Source organism: Petaurus breviceps, unplaced genomic scaffold, assembly GCF_028583685.1.
Source record: "Petaurus breviceps papuanus isolate PSGF00001 unplaced genomic scaffold, PetGlider_PUasm1.0 90925, whole genome shotgun sequence".
Classification (NCBI taxonomy): domain Eukaryota; kingdom Metazoa; phylum Chordata; class Mammalia; order Diprotodontia; family Petauridae; genus Petaurus; species Petaurus breviceps.
The window spans coordinates 34207649-34223613 of record NW_027187380.1 but is presented as its reverse complement, the minus strand read 5'-3'; positions in this window follow the sequence as shown (position 1 = coordinate 34223613).

The following is a 15965-nucleotide window of genomic DNA, read 5'->3' as shown; positions in this document are numbered from 1 at the left end:
TTTTTCCTTAAGGCAATTCTCTATATAGCACTTAGCACAATGCCTGGAACAGAGTAAGTGCTTAATAAATGCATGTGACTGAAATGAAGAAGGAAGATGGACTGGATTAATCAGAACCAGTAAAACAATATATATAGTCTAAATGGAAAGAACAATAACAACAAAACCTGAATGCTAGGTAATTATAATGACCAATCTGGGGTCCAAAGAAGAGATAAGAAAATGTACCTTTCTTCTGCTCTTTGCAGAGTTGGAGGACTATAGATGTGGAACCTTGAATAGAAAGTTAGGCTAAACTGATGCACTACTTAGTTTTAATGAACTGTATCCCCCAAGCCCCCACCTTTTTTTATTCTATGTTACAAGGGATGGCACACTGGGTAGAGGAGGGAAAAGATCACATTAGGAAATTAAAGTGATATAAAAACAAAAGATATTAACCAAAATTACAAATAATATATATATATAACAGTAACATTATTTTAAGAACAACTTTGAATGAATGTCATTTTGAACATTAGAAATACTCAAATTAACAACAAATGACACATGAAGGAAGACTGTATCTGCATTCAGAGAAAAAACTGATATATATATATATATATATATATATATATATATATATATATATCCACATATCTGTGTCTAATATAGCCATCTCTAGGGTGAGGGGAAGGGAGAAAAGGAAATTTACATGATAACTTTACTATATATTTAAAAGACATAGCAAGTTGCACATAATAGATTTGTAGTTTCATGTACAATCATCTTTTTTTTAAATTCTACTATGTAATGGAAATGCTTGTTTTATTCCATAAATTAAAAATAAAATAAATAAAAAACTTTTAAAGATATATTGAAAAGAAAAAGACTTGCTTGTTGTGTAACCTTGGGAAAGTCCCCTCCGCTCTCTGGACCTGTTTCATCTCTATAAAATAAGGAGATCAAACCACATGATTTCTCAACTCCCTTTCCTACTATTTTATATACTTTAGCAAAACAGTTATAATTTTAATCTTTAATATTACTAATATCCCTGTCTTAGAACTTTCACACTTAAATTCTTATTCCTGGCTCACAGATTTTTGTGCTACTTTTAAAAGTCGTCTCTTACATAAAGCTCTTAGAAACCCTTGGATGTGAAGTGTAAGATATGAGCAGACCGTACTAACACAATTAGCTACAGTGTCTTCTCATGTGTCTTTTTGATGTGGTGGAAAGAGCTCTTGAATAAGTCAGGAGACCCAGGTTCTAATCCTTGGCTTGGCCACTAACTTTCTGGTTAACCTTGGACAAGTTACGTTACTTATTTTCGACTTAATTTCCTTGTGAGGGTGGAGTAGACTAGAGGTTCTCTAGAAGCCCTGCCATCTCTCAGTCTAAATTTCAAACCTCTTCATTTTTTAGCGTTGACCTTAAGAGACCTTTTCCCTGTCTTTTCTCTCATTTCCTGATTGTTCTTCTTCTAAACTCATCTTATATGCCACTCTATTTAACTAAAAGAATCATTGCTATGAAAATAAAATCTTATCTTCTTCATTTATTCCTTTTTTAACCCCTCATAGTCTGGCTTCTATCCCCACCATTTTACTTAAACTGCTCCCTCTCAAAAGTCATCAACACCCTTTAAACATTAAATGCAGTAACAACTGATCACTCCTCATCCTTCTTTCCCTTATTGTGCTATTGGACCTTGGCTCCCTTCTGCCCTTGCCTTTGACCATATTACATTGTATTACCTTTATCTGAAACTCAGCATGTCTAAAGCCAAACTCCTCATCAATCTCCCCTGCTCTTGTTCCACTTCCCAGGTCTTGATCCTGGAGCAAACCATTTGAGACAGACTGATACAGACAGACAGATGGAGATACTCTAAAACTTAAACCTTGAAGCTGCTTAACATACCTACACACCACCATACTGACAAAATCATTCTATTTAATTTTATTTGGGTCCTCGCTGCTGCACAGCAAATTTTATTCTTACTTAAGAGCTTCCCTTTCCCATCAACATTTGTTCTAAATCTTTTCTTCTCAAGTCATCAACACTTTCCACAACCCCTTTTCTCTCAGCAGCTATCCTTTTGCCTCTCACTTTGTTGAGCAAATCTAGGCCATCTGTCATGAGCTCATCCTTTTGCCTTATTCTACACCTCAAAGTCATCTTCATCCATTCTCTCCATTTATTCTTGTTCTAAGGAAATATAGCATTTTTTCCAAGGCAAAAAAAAAATGTTGATCTTCTATTAATTGGTATAGCTTGTATGTGCCTTGTGTGTGAACTTCCACTTGTATGTGCCTAAAGTACGGCTCCTTAGATTCCTAGAGATGATCATGATATGTTTCTATTTTAACCTTTCTCCAAGATATTCAGTGTTTTGAATTTGATAATTAAAAAGTCACAATACCTGTGTTTAAATCCTGCTTCTGTCCTTATTAATCTGTGTGTCCTTAGACAAGCTGATTAACCTTTCTGGACCTTAGTTTTATCATCTGTAAAGCAAGCAGCAGGACTAGATGTTCCCTAAATTTCCATCTAGCTCTAAATCCATTAATCTACAAATGTCTTATTTCATTCCAATTTAAACCTGAAACACTGGACAAGACTGAATCAGGCCTGGCCTATGACAGTATCCTTAATGAGAACTGCAGGAAGAAATAGATTAAAGCTCTTTTGTAGACAATACCTTATGGCATACAATACAATCACAGTGACTAAAAGACGAAGTAAATCCTGATATTTTTGTTATTTATTAATTACCCCCCAAAAAAGGGGCAACTGACACAATAGAAGCAATTTAAGGACTATCCTCCAACAGGGAGTATATCATGTTACATACAAAATTCCTTGACAAATGCAGTCATAGAGCTCATTTAAGTCAGTTATTTATTATTATTAAGTCATTAAGCCAATTATTAATGTCAAGTGAGCCTTAAGACAGGAAGATGTGTGCCCACCAAAGGTGCTTTGCATTGTCATGAAAGATATATGAGGTACAAATGGGAAAAGAATTCCCTATAGATGGTAAGATCTTCCAGATGCTCCTACTTGTGGATGATATTGTGCTGATTGAATCAAACCTCTTCAATGAGATCCATGGTTTTTCCAAAGAAATCCACCCAACAGATGTTTAACATCTATGGAAAAACATGGACACAAGATGAAAAGACATACATGGGTTTCAAGCTATAGCAATGAATAGAATATCAACATCCATGAGAATATAAATCTAGTATAGTACAGTATCTATGTATTGCATCTCTTAACCTTCTCTGATTCTTCCCTGGAATATTACAGTCCTTTACTCTTTTCTCCTGTCCCCCAGTATTCTTCTAGTTTATATAACTTCTCCTACATATTTTCCATTTATTCAATAGGAGTTTCCACTCTGATCTGTGTGAAGGACTATTAAATCATCCAGCTATATGATTAAAAGGATCACATCTATAGCTTTTTACCTGCTGCTCCTCATCTCTCCCCTACCCCCAAATTCCCATTGGCCCTTCTCCTTCTCCTCAGGGCAAACCAGTGGGGATGCTCCCTGAGATCTGCCAGCATAGTAGGCCAATTCCCTGGACATTCCTATGATCTTATCTAAATCAAGTCTCTATCCCAGCACCAAACCCAATGATTGGCATGTTGTTGATGCTTTTAAATGTGGGTTTTTATTTGTATTGAATAAATGAGGCATCGTTGTAGAGCATATTGGTGGTGCTAATAGCTTGATGTATCGTTATTGACTTCTGCCCTTCTTTGTCCTTCTCCAGACCTCTCTGTTCCAGTTTTCATCATCCCCAAGGACTCTCTAAGTCTCTCAGATCTGTGCCCAATGTCAAAATCCCTATGCAGCTGACTTGGCATCACGCAGTATCCACCCGTCATTTATCCAAGTAATTTAACAAGAGTCAGAGATCAGAGCTACAACACATTTACATCTAAAGAGTGAACAGTTATTCACCAAATATAGCAAAGCTGAATTGCTGTGCTGGCAAATCTGGGTGTATAAAGAAGCTCAGGCCAGAGGCCCCCTCACTGCCTCCTTCTCAGCATTTCAAGGTAAGTGCTAGCGCGGCTTGCTCTTTACTCTAAGAGGTATCAGCACCGGGTACCAGGTGTTTCAAATGTCATACCAGGAACAAAACTTAAAAAGTATTCAGTCCAACTCCTTTAGTTAATGAGGGAAAGTTCTTTCTTGTACCTCTAATCTCCTACAGTTGTGTTATTCTGGGCAAGTCACTTAGCTTGTCTGCCTCAGTTACCTCAACTGTAAAATAGGGACAATAATAGCACCTACCTCCAGCAGTTACTGTGAGAATCAAGATGAGATTGTATTTATCAATCATTTATCACATGCCTGGAACGCAGTAGACACTTTAAAAATGCTTGTTTCCTTCCCCCCTTTCCAAAGTATGTACTATCTACATCATTCATTTATTTGTGTTGTGTGCCTTGTGTCACTTTACATTTTGTTGTGTTGAAATATTATTTGCATTTCCTTTCTGCTGTCACTCATATTTACATGGTGCTTTATGATTTACAATCCTGTGGGACAGTACCTTTATCCCCATTTTACAGATGAGGAGTCTACAGGTCAAAAAGGTAGAATGATTTGTCGATGGTCACATGTGCAGCAGAGTTGGGAGAGAATCTGGGGCTTATTGGGGAACTTCTACTGGGGAAGGCTCTCTTGAGAGTCATGTACTCTTTCATATCACGCGCATAAAAATAACAGATTTACACCTAAATCTGAAATTCCTTGGTCTCCTTACTTTATCTCCCTGCACACGGCAGGCGCTTCTTAAAAATGTCTATTGACTTGGATAAAAAGAAGGGTTTGCTTTTTGTGCTGTTGGACAGGATGGGTTGGATACGCAGCTCAATCAGGCTGGATGCACTTCTGCTAGCATCTATGTAAGTCCCATTCTTCCAGGAATTTCAAAACATATCTTAGGGGTTCCCTGATACTACACCACTAAACTCTCAATTTACTGCCAGAATTATAGGAATAGGATATTGGACATTTTCAGGCATAGAATATTAGTGTATTTATTATTACGTATTAATAACTTATGAAGTTTAACCTTCATACAAAATATAGTGGAAATAGTGATTCAGGAATCTGGGGTTTTCATCAATCAAGGAACATTTATTAAGGGCCTGCTACATGGTAAACTCTGGCTTTAGATCTGTCTGCCAATAACTAGTTACAATACTTCAGGAAAGAATAATTTTAAGCTTCCTAGGGCTGTTTCTTCATCTTTAAAATAAGAAATTTGGACTTTCAGCCCTTGCATTCAATGATTTTGTGTTTGGAAAGTGTTTTGACTCTATAAGGATTTGAGATGTTTCTTGAGATAATCACAGGTACCCAACTGGGTCATAATATCAGAGTTACAAATAACTAATACAATAGACTGATTGTGTGTACTCCATATTTGTCTTTGTGTCTAAATAGAATTTCATAATGTTGTTCCCTTAGTTCCCATTTCCCATCCCTTTCCAAGTGCTGTATGATCTATGCATAATATAGCATATTAATGTAGCCCAATTCCTAAAGCTCATTGATATGGGACTCTCTTCTAACCAACTGTACCCCAGACCTTGACTTTGGGACTCAGGTTATATTAAGTTAAATGTAATTGAAATTACTTTTGTAAGAATCTCATGATATCCCTTGAACTCACAGGAGATACTTACAGAGATACATAAATGACTAGAACCAGAAATCACTCATTTAACTGATGTCTGTTAAATTACATTAATTCAACAGACACCACATTAATCTTATTGCCTAAGTAGAACCAATAGGTGAAATGGGGGAGGGATGAATGAGAGGAAATGAGGGGGACAAGGATGTATTTCTGAGTTTCCACTAATTCCCTCAAAAAGAAAACAAAGAAACCCTGGGAACATCCTGATATCCCTTGTTACCTCTTAGAAAGGCAGTATGACATAGTGGAAAGACTTCCAGGCCTGGAGGCAGGAAAGAACAGTGCTTGAATCCACCCCAACAAGTGTTACTTGGGCAAGTGACTTGATCTTCCTTGAATCTCATTTCTTTCCTCATCTGTAAAATGGGGATGATAATTAGTGTTCTCAATATCCATATCATGAATTGTTATGAGATTCAAATGAAATAATGTATGCAAGACACTTTTCAAACCTTAAAGTTCTGGATAAATGTTAATTATGTTTATTCCTGAGATACACCTGGAAAAAAAAAGGAATAAGAATGATTGTAAGTTTCCAGATTTTATCAGGACAGTCTTCTCTAGAAATTCAGATTCAGAGCTAAAAGGGACTTTAAAAGTCATCTATCCCAATCCCCTAATTCATCAGGCAAGGAAACCGAGACTTATCAAGCAATCTGTCAGAGTCTATGTAAGTAATAAAGAGCCAAGCCTCAGCTCAATCTCAAGACTTCTGACTCCAGAGCCAGTATTTGGGGGGATTTTGTTTGTTTGTTTGTTTTAATCATTCTACACCGGCTTTTTTGCCAGCTACTTGATGAAGTGGTTATTCCAGAAAAATAATAATACTAGCAGTAGAAAACTCTGTGCCCTTCTATTCATATCCATTTACATATAGTTAGACTTAGAATCTCAAAGGTACCTTACTAGACCCTTTCTGACTTGTTTGCCTTTACTTCCCTGAAATGCATCACAAGGAAGTTGTTCAAAAGATGTATTGTAATATAACCCCTTTGGGAACTGAGGAAGATAGAAGGCATGTTGAGCTTTGCTTTGGAAACCATGTGGCCAAAGAAATGTAGAACTTAAGGGACCCCTAGAAGTCTGACCAAATTATTTAAGAGATTAAAAAAACAAATTCGAAACCTAGTGAAAGGGAATGACTGGCTCAAAATGATATCATGACTTAGTGAGAGAGCTGGAGCTTGAGTCCAGGCTTTCTAAATCGAAATCCATTGTCTTATCCACTGTGCCATAATATAAGACAGAATTTCCCAACCTGTTTCAGTCCACATGTTCCTTAACTTTGAGCAAAACTTCTTATATCCTCATTTAGGAAAAAAAGGAAACAAACCCTAGAGCTTACCATGCATATGCACGTAAGAAATAAAACATATTAATTAATTTCATTAAGATAATATAGTTATTTACCATTTCCCCTAGTAAAACTTATCATACCTCCTGCCTCAAGTTGGAACATTTTCATTTAGCAACATTTGTTATTGATAATTTTTTAAAAGATAGCATTCATACAAGAAATGAGGTTCATTTATCCAATGTGAATTTTAAGGTTCCATTTAACTTTAATTTCTTATTATAACAAATTATTGACAAATGATATTATTCTGCCAATTATAGGTATATTCTGTAAGTTTCCAAGGACTTACAAAGGAAGAAAATGGTTTATATTTGTTTTAAAATGCTTTACGTGGATATGTATGAAATAAAGAATAGATATTTCTATTTTATTCAGATATCTTATGTTTCACATAAATTGACTAGAATGTGGTATTAAAGAGGCCACGGTTGTAGACTCAATCATCTTTATTATTAAATAACTTTGTCATTCCATTGCCACAGACTGAAGTGATAACTCCAAATAACTGGCTCAACAAAAGTTTGAGTTAGTCACAGGGGCAACTGACAGAGAAAGTATAGCAATGAGAAACTAATAGAATTAGCTAAAGGGGTGGCCAGGTGGCGCAGTGAGTAAGAGCACCGGCCCCAGAGTTGGGAGACCTGGGATCAGTTCTGGGCTCAGATACTTAACACCCACACAAAATAACTGTCCATGTAACCTTGAGCAAGTTACTTAACCCCAATTGCTTAGGGACAGCCAGGTGGCACAGTAAGTAAGAGTGCCAGCCACAGCATCGGGAGACCTGGGATCAGTTCCGGCCTCAGATACTCGGCACCCACACAAAAATAACTGGCCGTGTAACCTCAAGGTTAACTTAACCTTGATTGCTTTAAAAAAAAAAAGTTAGCTAAAACCCAACTCTGCTATGCTTATCTACAAATCAGCAGCTAAAATATGTAAATATTTGAGTATCTTTTTATTACTCTGATGATCTTCAGAAGTAATAGGACCAGAGGAACTGAAGTATAATTGATTTGTAGATATGTTTTATTCTATACTTTTATGAAGGGATAAAGGACAAAGTAATCTTCCTCATTATGCATTCTGTTGCTCAAAACCCCTTCCATGGTTCCCTATGTCCAACCAAAAAAAAAAATTCAAGGACCTTCAAAATCTGACAAAATCCTCTATATCATATACACATACACACACACACACACATACATAAGCTATGTCGTATTCTACTCACTTCCACCTACTCTTGTGCTACAATTACAATGGACTACCAACATGTAAAACTTATTCCTTTATTTTCAACTTTCCCTATAGCTGGAATGCCATTCCCAAATATAATGCCTGTTGAAAGTTACCCTTATGTAATGTATCCCTGCTTTAAAGATTTGAAGTTCAAATAGATAAGATTCATTCAAGGAACTTCTTTAAACAGGATCCTGAAAATAACACTCATCTGGTGTTTGGATAGTTGTGAGAAGATTCAGTTCACCATGAAATCAAGACCAGATTTTTTTTTTAACACAGTTTGCTTCTTCAGTAACCAAAGAGATTGGAATAATAGTTCAACTTTGAACTAGTAATTTAGAAAATGAGGGTGAAGGAACTGTGTGAATGAATAGGAGTAAAAACTGTGAGAATAAATAATATTTTAAGCCAATTGAACAACATGAACCTGTATAATTTACTTATTCTATATATCATCTGTACTCTGAGATTTCTTCACACAACAGCATGAAATATATGCCCTTTATGAACTTATCGTGTGCCATTTTGTCCTATATGTTATTACATATGTAACATCTCCAACTAGACCATGAATGCCCTGAACACGGAGACAGTTATATTTAATCTTTTTATCTTATCCGAGGTCCTTTGTTATTCTGTATATATGGCCTTTGCTTGACATTGACATTCAAGAGGTTCCAGAGGTCTATGATATCTGTGATGTGATAACTCCTCCTGCCCACACAGGTCACAAGCCATCTTTAACTTAAAGTCATAGGGTTGCTGAAGGTTGACAGTCAATTAATGAAAAAGCATTCACTAAAAGTACTAATTATATGAAATAGCCAATAGAGAGCTGGCCTTGGTGCCAGGAAGATTGGGGTTAAAGTTCTGCCTCTGACACATATGGGTTACTCAAGTCATTGAACCTGTTGGTGCTCTTAAGATTTTAAGTTGCAGAGAAAGTACTAACCTGCATACATGAAGGTAACAGGGAAGGAACCAGATGGTACTGAAAGGCTGAAAATTAGGGAGAGAAAGGTAATGATCAAAGGGTGAGCTGACTGAGAAAATGAGGTGGAATGAGCATAAAGGGAAAAAAGAGGTTGGCATTGGTATCTAAAAATGCCTCTTCCTATGGGACTGGAACAAAGAATAGGATGCTGATCTGATCTGAAGGATGGACTTGGTAAGGAGAAAGGGCTTGAGACAAATAGCTTCAGCCTTTTCAGTGAAATAGGAAATCTTTATGCACTTCTGAATGACAATTTCAGTAAATTGTAGGACAAAGTTCAGGAGAAATGAGAAAGAGAGAAATCATAAATCCCAAGTTGTCTTAGTCACGTTGAAGACTGTCCTCTACCTGGAGCAAGGATCTTTTCTCAAGTATTCCTGACAGTCATTCACCTTTGACATAGACATCTCCAAGAATGGGAAATTCACTTCCCTGAAAAGCAGACCATCACATAAAGCCATCTTTACCTTGTGGAAAGAGTATTGGGTTCCTTCGAGTCCTAACTAAAATCCCTCCTTCTACAGGAAACTTTTCCCTGTGCCCCAATTCTAATGCCTTCCTTCTGTTAATTATTTTCTACTTATCCCACATATAGTTTGTTTGTACATATTTATGTGCTTGTTGTCTCACCCACTGGGATGTAAGCTCCTTGGGGTTAAGGATTGTCTTTTCTTCTTTTTGTATTTCCAGCTCTTCATACACAGTAGGTACTTAGTGATTGACTGATTTTTTTTTTAATTCTCACTTCAAGCCTTGATTGTAAGACAAGAAAGAGGGGGGAAATCTATTTTATTCTTGTCTTCTAAAAAGACTGAGAGCAATAAATCTGACAGGTTAAGAAAAAGACCCTTTTTAGAGCAATGTTGGCTTCTAGAGAGCCCCCACCATATTAGACAAAGATTTATCAAATCAGCATCATTAATTGGCAGAGTAATGTTTGGTAAAATGAAGAAAAAAAAATAGTGTGCTTGAGGCTGGGTCTATGCTGGTGATCAGAAAAAATGGAAACCAGTAAAGTCAATTTCATATTCATTTAGGTGGCTATGGTGTCAAACTTTGCTAGCAGATTTACACACAGTCCAGAAATCAGAGCTTGCAGATAGAAAGCTGCTCTGGGGACCTAATATAAAACTAATAGAAGAGGAGGAAGAGACTGGGAGAAGGGAGGAAGGAGAGAGAAGAGGCAGAGTACAAAATTTTACTCTGTTACTGAAGCATAAAATGGTGCATATAAAATGGCTTGTTGATGCTGTGTTAGAGAGAAAAAAATGTGGAGGTAGAAAAATATAGTAACTCTAGTATTTTAACATATATGTCAAAGTGGTGTTTTCCTTTTAAATGTCTCAGAAACAATATGATTATAGTTTTTCTCTGGATTTTTAGAATCGAATGTATTTAATATGAGACATTGTTCCTAAAGTATCCAATCAGCACTGAAGTAACTAGGTAGCTCCAAGTGGATCAGTACAGTCCACTGTGATGTCCATTATTTGTGGTTTTCTCTACATGGTTTCTTGAGGACACAGAGCTGGGGTTAGGATTTAGGAGTTACAGTTCAGACATGCCTACCTCCCTAAGGCAAAAACAAGCTAGGATATTAGTAACTAGGCAGTCCACCATGAGATCAAAGCTATTCGCCTTCCTAACTGATGAATAGCACTAAAAAGTCCATTGCCTCTTTTGATCTTGCTACTGTGCTATTGAAGGTCAGCTTGACCATCATTAGAAAGGTTTAGACAGAAGAGGGATGGCAGATTATTTTAGTTCAAAAACATTTAAATGTCTATTGGACTACATTCAGGGTAGATATACAAAGTTTAGATAAGAAACAGTTTCTGTCTCCATATACAGACAACTCTAATCCATCTTAAAATCATAATAAATACTTTCTTCAGGAATAGTCAAAAGGTACTAAACATGGTAGAACCAAACAACATCATAAGACATAAAAATTACATATTTTCAAATAAATTTTATTGATTTCATTTATTTTACATGAACCACATGTTCTTTCCCCTTCCCCCCTCCCAGAGAGCCATCCCTATAACAAAGAATTTTTAAAAGAGAAAAAAATCAACAAAACTAATTAACAAATTGAAAATATCTGGCATTGCATGTACCCCAACTTTTTCAAAAGAATAAGGAAGAATTGTCTTCTCATGTCTTTTGTGAGGTTATTTATTCATTATAATTCTGCAATTGTGAATATTATATCTTGATAGATACAATAAAAATTGGTTACCAATTAAGTCATTTTTAAACACTTGACTGCATATAAGCAGACTTTCATCTAATTGGAAAGATAGTAAATTTAGATATTCATTTTATATCAAAGGTTACATTTAGTGGACACCTCTGCAAATGGGGGGAAAGGTTTAGAGAGGAGTACAGTTTTCTTAAATCTTTAAGGCTAAATTTAGTCTTTGTAATTTCAAAATAATGAGTGACAATTAATATTATATCCTAATAGACAGCAAATAAGTGGCTTTCAATATGACAGTTGTTTTTTATTCATTTGTCTATGTACAGTCAGACTACCAACTAGTTAGAACAGTAAGAATCAACATCAAATTATAAATTTAAAGATGAAAAGAAGGCACTATATGCAATTACATTAGCTTGAAACTGACCCATTCAAGCAAACTATTAACACTTAAAATGGATAAGGAAAAAATCATTTGTTGATTATTACCATTTCTTACAAAAGTGAAACTGATGAGACACAAGTGAAGGGGCCAAGAGAGTCCAGAAACCATTTTAATAAATACTTGATCTCCTAACTAAGCAGAGGCATGATAACCAAAGGCATTATCAGCATAGAATATAAATAGAATATAAATTTATTTGAAAAATGTTAAGGGAGCAGCTAGGTGGCATAGTAAATAGAGCACCAGTCCTGGAGTCAAGAGGACCTGAGTTCAAATCCAACCTCAGACACTTAACACTTACTAGCTGTGTGACCTTGGGCAAGTCACTTAACCCCAATTGCTCTGCCTTACCCCCTCCAAAAAGACAAAAAAAAAGGAAGAAGGAAAAATATTAGGGAAGAAGTGTTATGAAGTGTCATATCAAAAAATGATGAAGAACAGAGAAGAAACTATTTTCAAAAGCTTGGTATACCCAAGTAAGCAATTTGTTGTTGTTCAATCGTTTTCAGTTGTATACAATTCTTCATGACCCCATTTAGCATTTTCTTGGCAGAGATACTGTAGTGGTTTGCATTTCCTTTTTCAATTCATTTTACAGATGAAGAAACTGAGACAAACAAGGTTAAGTGACTTGCCCAGGGTCACACAGCTAAGAAGTGTCTGAGGCCCAATTTGAACTCAAGACGATAAGTCTTCCTGACTCCAGGCCTGGTATTCTATCCACTGAGCCATCAATTGCCTAAGAATATTATTCTAAAAACATGTATAGATAAAATGAAGATGACAACAAATAGAAATCTAACAAATGTGCTGACATTTCTATGATCTTTTTATCAGTGATGAATAGAACCACCACACTTTGACTCTAATACATTATGTGGCAAAAGAAATAAATTCTAAAAGAACTAGGTGTCCAGACTAAGTACATACAGAAGGAATATGTACTGAAGGCACTAAAATTTGGAATATTGGAATTGGAATTTTAATTGGAATGTTTAATTTAAATTTAATTGGAATATTAATTCTTAAGATACCTAAAGGCAGGGGAGATCCCAAAAGTTTGGGTGGGCAGGGAATTACAGATGATATTTTTAAAAATAGATAACCAAGAAGATAATTTAACTACATGCCTAATTTCTAACCTCCATGAAATCTTTATGAAACGTGTCTACATATCAAGAGTAGAGTTGATAAAAAACATTAGAAGGGAACAGTCAGCCTTTTGAAAATCATTTTGTACATAAGACTGCTTCTTCAGTCATGCTAATGACTGAAAGATTCAGAGGTTTACAAGATCACATTGTTTATAGTTTATTGATCAAAATACAGCTTTGGAATTGGTAGAGCTAAATGAAAGTTTTAGTATTTCACTCGCAAAGGCTATCTACCATACACACACTAATATCACATGATCGCTTGACATCTGCCCCCACAAAGATCACAATGTTCAATGATCACTTTATTTTACCATAAAATGAGGCCTACAATAGGGAAACACATTTTGTTTCTGTTTTGTTGCTGTCACTCTCAGTTGGTGCCTTCCACAAAATTCAAATTGAAGAAGGATTCCCTGAGGTTCTGCAGATATACCTTTTTATAAATAATGTGATGATGGCTGCAAAACTCCAAGTCTCATCCCTGAACTTTATGAACATTAAAAGAAAATTGGCCTAATAATAAAAACAAATACATGAAGAATATCTAGCGTCAAGGTATTATATTCAATTTAATAGATGATTCATTAAGTTAGTTCATCAGTGCAATATTATCTTAGATTAGCACTACAGGGAAATATTGATCTGGGCTCAAAATTGGTAAGTAGCACCCTAGATTGTATTTTGGAATTGCACTGTGCTTTAGTAACCCCAAGTCACTACACACAAACACACACTCACACACACACATGCACATCATTTTAAAATAATATTTTTTTAGGTGATGCTATATGCTCACAAGAGAAGGCACACCTGGGGCAGCTAGGTGGCACAGTGAATAGAGCAGCAGACCTGGAGTCAGAAGAACCTGAGTTCAAATCTGGCCTCAGACACTTGACATACTTACTAGCCATGTGACTTTGGGCAAGTCACTTAACTGCAACTGTCCTCCAAAAAGAAAAAAAAAAGGAAGGCACACTTTAAATGTCCAAGAATCAAATATTTTGGTGAAAAATTCAAAGGGCAATAGAGTGGTGCATAGTGGGTGTGAGGAGGATACAACAAATTACCAAGAATGATATTTACACAAAAAGTAACATAAAATTGATCATTCAGGAAATCTATGATTGGGGGAAAGAAGGGCTAATCATGTAGTGAGGGTGAGGGAAAACAACAACAAATCATGATGATGACAAAAATAAGATTTGCAAAAAAGCTTTATGTATGTAAAGGTGTACATATGTACACCATTTGGTAGATAGTCTGGGTCCTGCACTGGCACACGGGATGTTAAAAACACCTTGAAAATAGTCTCCAGTTAGTTCTGTGGTTCTGCTATAAAGGATTTATGGAAAGCATGGACAAGAATCACTAGGAAAAGATAACATCCTCTGTTGAGCAGGGTACTCACAGTGACGAGATCAAATTAATTTAAGTATTAAAGAATTAAATCTTTATGAAGATTCTTCAATTGTATTTGAGGTAAGTGTTAATACTTGGGTAGGAGGGACGTAAACCTGGGACATACTCAGGAACAAACAGCAGTTACATCTGACAGGTAAATATTATGAATCAGAGAGCAATATGAGGTAGCAAGATGACACCAAGTATAAAGGGTCTTTATTGTTAGGAAAAAGAGTTTGAACTTGACTTAATCAGGAATAATTGCTAAACATTTTAAAGCAGATGACATAAGCAGATCTATGAAAAGGGATCCCCTCTATTTTCCCCTCTATTTTTCATATTACTCAAAAACTTGTATTTTTCTATGAAGAATTCCTAAAGTTCCAACAATATTTTTCAAATGCCACCATTTTTAAATTAGCCAGGATAAAGATAGTTTTATGATGACATGGAGTTTGCATAAATTAAATTTTAAATTAGTAGATCAAAAAAGAAAGAAAGACAGGGAGGCTAGGTGGCACTGTGAATAGAGCACTGGCCCTGGAGTCAGGAAGACCTGAGTTCAAATACGGCCTGAGACACTTAACACAAATACTAGCCGTGTGACCTTGGGCAAGAAAGAAAGAGAGAAAGAGAGAGAAAGAGAGAGAGAGAGAGAGAGAGAGAGAGAGAGAGAGAGAGAGAGAGAAAGAAATTAGTAAATCAGTTTGTCTTCTCTTAATCAATATTGACTTTCAGTAACGAAGCTTGAAAGTATAACCACAATGTCAATACTTGCAATTGGAAAATAATACTGCATACTTTTCACTTTTAGAAAGCATGAGTAGCTTTTTCTTGAAGCAAAATATCTGAATCTGAACAGAATATAAAGAACTTGGTATTGAACCCAGGTCACATTTTAAGTAGTTCTAATCATGGCCCAAATACTTCCCCAAAGTTATCTTGTTTCTATGGAGTGGTGAAGAGTACACTGCATTCTGGCAACTTTCCAATTCATATAATGTTTCATATCTCATAGAAATAAAATGAGGGCTAAAAATTATTTTTCCCAAAGACTAGTGATTTTTATTTTCTTTTTTTTTAATATTTTACTTGATTCTAATTACATGCAAAAATTTTGAGTATTCATTTTTTTTAATTTTGAGTTTCAAATCCTTTCCCTTTATTCCTCCTTCCCCCCCCCCACATTGAGAAGGCAACCAACTTGACATAGGTTATATATGTGCAGTCATGCAAAACACAGTTCCATATTAGCCATATTATGGTCAAAGCATATGAACAGGCAGTTTTCTGATGAATTTAAAATTATATGTAACGATATGAAAAAGTGCTCTAAAACAATATCAATTAGATAAATGCACATTAAAACAACTTTGAGGTACCACCTCATATCTATCTAGATTGGCTAATATGACAGAAAGGGAAAACAACAAATATTGGAGGAGATGTGGAAAT